At 45.1% G+C, this 9,967-nt stretch overlaps 1 pseudogene; it reads right to left on the bottom strand.

Annotated features, from left to right (window-relative positions):
- Positions 1-6: 6 nt before the first annotated feature.
- On the bottom strand, positions 7-418 carry LOC114636641 (annotated as a pseudogene).
- Between the last annotated feature and the right edge of the window lie 9,549 nt (positions 419-9,967).

The following is a 9,967-nucleotide window of genomic DNA, read 5'->3' as shown; positions in this document are numbered from 1 at the left end:
TTTTTTTTTTTTATGAAAGCTTTAATTTATTCCCTCACCAAAGACAATCAAAGGGGGTGAAAGGTCAAGATTTTACTGTCTTCATAACAAAATCGGCTTAGAACTGGATCACTTGGCCCTTTCTCTTCTTGTCGCCTCCCAGTTCAAAATGCTTGCACCTCTTACTAGCCAGCATCCTCTGAGATCTGCAGTTGGGCTCGACGCACTCCAGTCACAGCACGATCTTCTTTGTAGTTTTAGCCTTTTTGCGGAAAATAGGCTTAGTCTGACTACCATAACCACTCTGTTTCCTGTCATAACGCCGCTTTCCCTAGGCATACAAAGAATCCTTGCCCTTCTTGTACTGGGTCACCTTGTGGGGCTGGTGTTTCCCACATTTCTTGCAGAATGTCCGGCGGATCTTAGGAATGTTCACCATGTTGGCAGGAGCGCTATCAGCTCAGAAAGAGAGAGGAGAGAGCAGTAACGGAAGTTTATAGGCCATTTATATTCTTTGTAAACATCACTCGTCCTCTCATGAGTCTACTTCTTCAGCAAAACATCCTGTCACCTGTGTCTGCTTCAGCAAAACATCGTATGACATAACTGAGTCCCCAAAGAAACCAGAAATTTCTACTTCAAACCTGGGTACTCTGCAAGAGCAGCACGGGGTCTTTTGTTTGTTTGTTTGTTTGTTTGTTTGTTTTTTCGAGACAGGGTTTCTCTGTATAGCCCTGGCTGTCCTGGAACTCACTCTGTAGACCAGGCTGCCTCGAACTCAGAAATCTGCCTGCCTCTGCCTCCCAAGTGCTGGGATTAAAGGCGTGCGCCACCACTGCCCGAGCGTTCTTGAGCCTCTGGGTTCAATCTCCAGTACTATCAGGGAATGTGGAGTGCGGAGTACTAACACTTCAGATTCTATACTGTAACCTCTCCCCCACTCTTTTCTTAGGGGCCAAACAGAGGTCAGAAGGTCCTGACCTCACCCTCCCTGTCTGAGTCCAGGACCCAGCTTCCTGGCTCCTCTGCTGTCTCTCATACCCCGGTGCTCTCCATCCTTCCACGCACAGCTTCTGTGAGGGTTTAAGGACTGGGATGCAGCTACTTCATTGGATTGCTTCCCTTAGCCTTCACATCATGAGACAGAATGGCTGTCCCTAACGTACAGCTGAGAGTGATCGAGTCTAACACTAGAACCAAAATCTGTGACTGTACTGTAAAAAGTCTTCCTAGGATACAGCCCGGGGCTGAGAAATTAGCTCATAGTAGGCCCTTCACCTAGCATGCACAAGGCTCTGGGTTTGATACACAGTGGGGGGAGGAGGGGAGAGAATTTCTGAGTACAAATCTCTCAATGAATTATTTTTAATATAAATGTAAACAGTGAATTAATCAGGCAGCTGAAGTCTTTCACTTTATGCATTTCTCCAATAGCTACACAGAAAAATTAAGATTTATTTAAAACTGCACCTCAATAGCTGAGCAGTTAAATGATCTCCCTTTATCTCCTATGCTAATCTGGCTCCCTCCCAGCCCCACCCCATGAGGCTTGCATATTATTATTATTGATCTGGCTCCAATTCCTCCATCAATCCTGCACATCTGAATCTCCCTCCGTCTCTCTCCCAGTGTCCCTCTCTTCTCTCTCCCTCTTTTCTCTGCTGGTGGGCATCCCACCCTGTCCTCTATTCTTCCCAGCCACTGGGTGATCCGCATTTATTGACGAGGCAGAGAGTAAATGATAATAACTATTTAAACAGACGTGGGCCAGGAGATTCTTGGTATAAATGCTATGTCCAGATTGAAACCAGGTATGAGAGCAGAGAAATCAGCATCTGAATAACCGAAGGGTAAACTTTACACATCGTACAAAACATCATTCTTACATAAACCCTGCCTGGTTATAAAGAGACCCTCCCTGTTGGCTTATGGACAGATAATACTTAAAACCTAGTATGCTTGGAATCCCAGCTCCTGGGAGGTAGAGGCAGGAGGATTCAAGGTGACTCTCAGTTACCCTGTGAATTCATGACTAGTCTGGGATAAATGAGACCCTGCCTAAACAGACAACAATAAAAATAAATCAAAAGTCCTGTAGGTGGCAGAGGGCATAGGTCTTCTCAGTGGAGAGGGGGACACCTGTCCATCCATCTTCTTTCTGTAGGTCACAGTTAAGCAGAGTGGGTTCCATCTGAATTAGTCACCATGGTTGCTCACAGATGCACAGGTCTGGGTCACTTCTGCACACTCCCTGCACGCTGGCTGACTCACTTTCTCAGGCTGACAACAATCTCTAAGTGACTTAATCCTCAGGTTCTGAGAGTATGTCCTAGTTTTAGTTCTATCATCGTGACAAAAATACCCTGACAAAACGTTATCGGGAATGGGATTAGTTAGCTTAACCTTCCACATGATAGTCCATCATTTGGGGGAAGTCAAGGCAGGAGCTCAGAGTGGCTAGTCACATCCACAGTGGAAGCTGGAGAGGGTGTGAGCGCACGTCTGTGCCCTGCTTACTCTCTTCATTCCTCTACAGTTTAGAACCAAACCGAGGAAACGGTGCTACCCTCTTTCAGATGGGGGCTTCCCACGCCAACGAACGTGACCGAGAGAATCCCTCACAGACGCACCCACAGGCCAACCTTGATTTAAACACTCCCTCGTTGTCTAGATGAGAAACTCTCATCTATGTGACACTAGAGTATCCCATAGTATCTACCCATGTGATACTAGAGTGTGTCCAGATGACAATTAAAACTAATCACAGGGGCTGGCAAGTCTGCTCAGCCGTGAAGAGTACTTACTGCCCTCACAGAGGGTCTGGGTTCAGTTCCCAGTACCCACATCAAGAGGCTTACAAACACCTGTAACTCCAGTTCCAGGGATCCAACACCCTCTGACTCCTGTGGGCACTGCACACATGTGGTACATACACATAAACTCATGCAGGCTTGACTCACGTATGCATAATACATAAATCTGAAAACAACCAAGAATATCGCCATTTAAAATCTAAACGAGAGCAGGAAACATTTCTGCTTATAGCTCAGGCAGGCGATGGACTCATGAGTCACCTGCCTTAGTCTCACAAGGCTGGGATTACAGCTGTGCGGCACATCTGTAAATTTTGAAAACTGTTCCAGGCAATGGGAATTAAACATAGGGGCTGGGTCAGCACACTACTACTGAGCTTAATACCCAGCTCTCTTTGTTCTTTTGGACAGGGTCTTGTTGAGGGTATTCACCGGGGAAGTCCACTAGGACAGGGGTTTAAGCCAATAGAAAGTCTTTTATTAGCTGACCTCCCACTACACTGTGTGTTGGGGATCCCACTGCAGCACTTTCTCAGAGTGAGCTTTTAAGCATAAAAACCATGTCCTGGGTTGACATACTTCAGTTAACAAGAACAGTTAGCCGGAAGCAGAACTACAGAAGCCAATAAGCAAGGTTAGTCCATTTAGAGACTTTCCCAGAGCTAAGGGCTTTGATGGATTAGGCTTTCATTTTAGTTTTGGCAGGTGGCGCTGTCGGCATGCTGAGTTTAGCAGCTTGAATGGCACTTCCATCATGGAGTCAGTTGTGCTAAGGTTTGGCTTGTTGTAGTCTCACTAAGTTGCCTCATCAGGGTTTGAACATATAATTAGCCTGTACTACCATGGTCAGCTTCAAACGTTTAACATTTTATTTAGTACTGTCATTTCTGAGTATGTGATGGAGAGGGGATGGGGATGTGCGTCACCATGCATGTGTACGTTATAGAACAACTATGGAATTAGCTCTATTCTTCTACTGTAAGTTCCTGGGGCCAAATTCAGGTAGTAGGCTTGTTTCAGCAAGCGCTGTAACCCACTAAACCATTCTGCTGGCCCCATACCCAACTTTAAATTGTACCTTTCTTTTTTTTTTTTTTTCCGATACAGAGTTTCTGTTTACAGCCCTGGCTGTCCTGGAACTCACTCTGTAGACCAGGCTGGCCCTGAACTCAGAAATCTGCCTGCCTCTGCCTCCCAAGTACTGGGATTAAAGGCGTGTGCCACCACTGCCAGGCTAAATTGTACCTTTTAAGACATTTATTTTTTTATTTTTTGAGACAGGTCTCACTATGTAGTTCTAGCTGTTCTGGAATTCCTCATTATGTAGATCAGGTTGGCCTCAACTCATAAAGATCTGTCTGCTTCTGCCTCCTGAGTGCTGGGATTAAAGGTGTGTGCCATCATGCCCAGCTAAATTGTACTTTTAAAACATAAACACTGAATTCACAAAGTTCACATTCAAAAGGAACATATGAAGCACTAAAGATTCTCCTCTGGTTGGTTCATTTACCCGGTTTCTGAGCCCACCTGTGATGGTTAGTTTAAACTGCTAACTTGCTACAACTTAGAATCACAAGGGAGAGTTTCAATGAGGGACTGTACAGTGGATTGACATATAGGTCTGGGGGGGGTGTCTTAGGTAACTGATGTGAGAAGATCCAGCCCACTGTGGGCAGCACCATTCTCTAGGCAGTGGATTCTGAACTGTGTAAGAGTGGAGAAATGGAGCTGACCACAAGCAACCAACAAGTATGTCTTCATTTTAATCCCAGGTATGGAGATATGGGGCTACTTTGCAGCAGCTGACTGTGATTTGCCTCGTGTTCTAGCAGAAGCATGATTGTGCCAGCTGCAGATAGTTCCTGTGATTGTAGAAGGTTTGGGATTCTGAGAACTTCTCAGAGGGTATATATGGATGCTAGGGCCCCAGAGACGATGGGGTTGGTTTTGGTTTGTTAGTAGTTATGCTCAAAGAAGAAACAAAAAAAAATTAGATTCAGAGATCTCTTTTTCTCTCCTTCTCTCTTTCTCTCCTTTCTAATGATGGGGGTGAAACTGGGGGTGGGGGTAAAGGGTGGGAAAACAAAGAACCCACAAAGTAGCAAAGGCCAGCTACAACCAATACGTGTCTTATGCTCCTTACCATGACGAACTAACTGTACCCTGGAATTATGAGCTTAAATAAGTGCTTTCCACCCTTTTGTCTTTTTTGCCCAGGTATTTTACCAAAGCCACAGGAACGAAGCTAGAACAGCAAGTTAACAACTTCCATTGTGTTCTTCCAAAGATGAGTTATCATCAAACATTCCCCTCTTTTCTGCTTTTTTTTTTGTTTTGGTTTGGTTTTGTTTTTTTTTTTTTTTTTTTTTTTTTTTGGTTTTTTCGAGACAGGGTTTCTCTGTGTAGCCCTGGCTGTCCTGGAACTCACTCTGTAGACCAGGCTGGCCTCGAACTCAGAAATCCGCCTGCCTCTGCCTCCCAAGTGCTGGGATTAAAGGCGTGCGCCACAACTGCCCGGCATTCCCCCCTTTTCTATAAGCACAAATGTCAGAATAACACACACACACAGTATTGTATTTTCCTTTCTAATTTAATTTATTATTAATTAATTTAGGTTTTTCTAGTGTAGCCCTGACTATCCTGGAACTCACTTTGTAGACCAGGATGGCCTCAAACTTGGAAATCCAATTGCTTCTGCCTCCTGAGTCCTGGGATTAAAGTCACGTGTCGTGTCACCGTTCAGCATATCTGATTTAATTTTATCTCAACAGTAGTGTACATGAACAACCCACTCCTAAGAAAAAGGGGTGAGATTCTCAATGTCTGGATGCAGTCAAAAGAAAAAGATGTCATCATTTCTACTGGTTTCAGGAGCTCTGCTGGGAGAGGAGCCTCACTGGAGAACCCAGTAGGGCACAGAGACACTTATGCTAACTAAGGGGGTGGGTATACCTACTCTGGAACCACAGATCTTTCTATCTGCCATCAGATGATCGACCCCTAACCTACACCGGAGCAGCCACCGCCTGAGCATATCTCATTTTAATAGCTATATCTAAGACTCATGCAGGATTGTGCCTACAGCTTTTCTTTTCTTGCTTTGTGTGTGTGTATCTGTGTGTTTGTGTTTACTTTTTTTTGTTTTTAAACAAAAAAGATTTTAAAGATTTATTTATTTATCCCTCCATGAGTTAATATGTATCACATGTGGAAGAGTCTGTGAAGAACAAAGGGTGTTTGACTTCTTTTTTTTTTTTAAAGATGTTTTCTTTACACATGAGTGGTTTTTTTTTTTAACTTTTATTTATTTATTATATGTAAGTACACTGTAGCTGTCTTCAGACACCCCACAAGAGGACATATCAGTTGTGAGCCACCATGTGGTTGCTGGGATTTGAACTCATGGCCTCTAGAAGAGCAGTCAGTGCTCTTAACCACTGACCCATCTCACCAGCCCGGGTGTTTGTTTTCTTAGAGATGGAGTTAGAGGTGTTTGTGAGCTGTCTGATGTGGGTGCTGGGAACCTAACTCAGGTCCTTTGCAAGAGTGCTTGTCCCTGCTGGGGCATCTTTCCAGCCCCCTTGCTATAATTAATTAATATTTTGTTGTTTGTTTGTTTGTTTGTTTGTCTGTCAAGGCAGGATTTCACGCTGGGCAGTGGTGGTGCACACCTTTAATCCCAGCACTTGGGAGGCAGAGGCAGGTGGACTTCTGAGTTTGAGGCCAGCCTGGTCTACAGAGTGAGTTCCAGGACAGCCAGGGCTATAGAGAAAAACCTTGCCTCAAAAAAGCCAAAAACAAAACAAAAACAAACAAACAAAAAAAGAAAGGATTTCACTGTGTAGCCCTGACTGTCCTGGAACTCATAGAGATCTGCCAGCTCTGCCTCCCAAGTACTGAAATTAAATGTGTGCCCATTACCTCTGTGTTTGTCTTATTTTTAACACAAGAGTTCCTGTAGTTAAGGTTGATGTAGAGGCAAATTTTGGCTACACAGCTTTGTGCTCTTGGTAGGTCGAGTGTTTCCAGCCACCTGCCTAGGAAGGAAGTCTTTGGATCCAAGAATGAAGACACACACACACACATTAGCTTATTTATGAAATACCATGGGTAGCTCAAAGGCTGGGCAGTTCTAATCCTCAGTCTGGCTAACATAGACTTCCCTCTGATACTCCTGGCTCAACACCCTCTGAATCTATGATCTATCTTTGCTGCCCTGTTTCTTCTGGGTGGCCCCCTAGTCTGTGCTGCCTAAGATGCTTCTGGGCAGCCCTTCCACGGACTGTACCGTATTCCTTCTCACCTACATTTCAGATGATTTTCCTTCTGCAGTTCTAAATCTGATCCATTTCCCTCCAAAACCTGGCGATTCTCTGTCTCTCCTCCTCTCTCCCTCACTCTTGTCAATGCAAATCTAAGGGTCCTGCCCTGTCTCCCTTTGCCCAGCCATTGGCTGCTGGCATCTTTATTGACTGATCAAAAAACAATTGGGGACAAGGACCTTCAGGATTTGGACATGCAGATTCCCGATTAAATCAAAGCATTGGAATCAATCCCCAACAGGGTGACCTTCAACACTCAATTCTTTCACCTTCCAAATGCTGGGAATGCAGATGCAAGCCTCACTCTCAGCTCTCAGCACTTACAAGGCTCCCGAGGCGCTGTGCTAGGGGCCCGCAAATATCCATGCTAAAACACTGGTGGTGGTTGATGACAGTGACATAGGACACTGAGGGAATTTGTTCCAAATGATGGTGAATTGAAGAGGGCCAGAGCTGAACATTATCCTAAGGTCAGCTGCTCTTCCTGATGCTGCTTCACAACCAACTAACTCTTCCTTCTCTGTCCGCTTCTGACCAGTGCCACCCTCAGCCTCCCTCTGTGAAGGGGTTGCCTGAGGATCAGAGATGCCACCTGGCCTAGTACCTTGAGAGGGCTCAACAGACAACAAAAGTTTAATGTGAAATTTATTGTTTGGTTGGCTTTTGCTTTTTTGAAACAGGATCTGGCATCCTGGAACACACTATGTAGTCATGCTTGCCTTGAGCTGGTCTTTAGGCCGCAGTCTCTTGAGTGCTAGGATTACAGGCTACACTGCTAAACCTGGTTAAACTGAATTTTTTTTGAGGCATGTGAGCTAATTAGCCCTTGTAAGAACCGTGGTTTCACATAGATGAGAATAGAAAAGGCACAAGTGGCACACAGAAATTTAAGACTCTGTTCCAATCTGTCACATAATCTCCATGTCACCCTGTTACCCTTTCTTGTACATCCTTGAACAGGAAGTGCTTCCTTGGCCTACCAGGGTTTAGTTTATCCTGATGCTTGTATTTGTATACAAGTAAGTGCATAGACTGAGACATAAATATCCATGCTTCAGTTTCATATATTAAGGCAAATAATTTTAGAAATAAATACAAATAAAACTGAAAGTGGTGGCTTGCCCCTATAAATAATCCCAGCATTCAGGCAACTGAGGCAGGATGATCACCACAAGCTTGAGGCCAGCTATAGTGTAATATTTGTCTCAAAAAAACAAAAACCAAGCTTATATCTCTATGGACTTTCAAGTTAACAGCCATTCGGCGACACTGTTTTTGCTAGATCTGACAGGCTCTGCTTGAGATCCTTATGAGGCCGCCAAGCTTATGACCACCCGATTGACCCCAGTGCTCCACTGACAATGTAGCCAGCTCTTGTCCTTCTGCTATCACAGGTGTTAAAGTACTCTGGAGTGAAGCCAAGCACGTGGACACTCTAAAGCACCAAGTGTCTATAAGTAGCTCTTGATTATAAAGTGGCCAGTCAAGCAATCCACGGCATGTTTGCATGGGATCGTCAAAGCTGCGGGACTGATGGATTGCATGGGGTTTGTGTGCCTGTAGTCACAGCACTTGAAACGTGGCAGCAGAAGGATCAGGAGTTTAAAGTCATCCTTAACTGCACAGTGAGTTTGAGGTCAGCCTGGATTATGTGACAGCCTGTCTCAAACAAAGCAAAAATGCAAATGCAAGCAAGCAAACATACAAACAAAAAAACCCCGAAAACACAAGAAAAGAGGGCCAGCAGTTAAGAGAACCCAGGTTTAATCCCCAGCACGCACATGGTGGCTCAAAACTGCCCTGGCCCTTGGGGATTCGATGAGACCTTAGGGAAGGGGCAAAAGAATGAAGGGACAAGAGACACAGAAATGAGAGCAAGTCTGGGGTTCTGATCAAGCTCTGAAACTTTAATTTCGGGTGCAGGTTATAAAGACACAGCAAACCGGGAAGTTTGGGTGAGGGTCATTGCTTAGGGCTTTCCCACTGTCATATCCTTATTGCCCCAGATCATCCCATTGTGTAACCAGCTCCCAGGAAATGCCAGATGTTCTTTAAGTTCCTGGGACCTGAGACCCGTGGACGTCCTTTCTCAACCTTGTACTGACTAGGCTTTCTAGAACAGCAGGTAACTTCCTAGGTTCTCTTAGGACAGCAGGTAGCTTCCTGGGTTTGGCTCCCAGCACAAAACTGTCTGTAACTCTAGTTTCCTGAAATCTGACACAGGCATGTGGTTCACATACATACAGGCAGAGTACCTACATACACATAAAGGTGGGGGTACAGGCATGCTCCCCTGTGTTGTCCTCTGACCTCCACACGTATGCTGTGGAGTGTGTGTGTGTGTGCGTATCTACACACACACACACACAGAGAAAGAGAGAGAGAGAGAGAACTTAATGAGAAAAAGGAGAGTATACATAAACTCTTAAGAGACATGGAAAATTCCTTTGAGCCCTGTCTGAAAGAGGCTCCAGGTTGCCTGGCACCACGAGGACGCTGGCGACATTCAAGGCTGGGACTCGGGAGATTTGGCTTTTCTAGAATCTAAACCACAGACCTCCCAGGAGTGGGGCTTGCTTCTGCTTCTTCCTGTTCTCCCTCCCTTCCAGCTGCACATCTATGCTCATGAGAGTCACCAGCAGGTGCTGCAGATATCCAGGAGTTACACAGTCCTCATTTCCTACGGGGAACATGAGTCTGCCATCAGGGACAGTTATACTGTCATATACTGTCATGCCTGTTGCCTGGCATCTGTAGTGAAAATGTTGGCTTCTTTAACACACACACAAGAGAGAGAGAGAGAGAGAGAGAGAGAGAGAGAGAGAGAGAGAGAGAGAGAGAGAGAGAGAGAGA

Source organism: Grammomys surdaster, unplaced genomic scaffold (assembly GCF_004785775.1).
Source record: "Grammomys surdaster isolate TR1022 unplaced genomic scaffold, NIH_TR_1.0 124726, whole genome shotgun sequence".
NCBI classification, from domain to species: domain Eukaryota; kingdom Metazoa; phylum Chordata; class Mammalia; order Rodentia; family Muridae; genus Grammomys; species Grammomys surdaster.
Note: the sequence above shows the minus strand (reverse complement) of the source record. Positions and strands in the feature narration are given on the sequence as shown.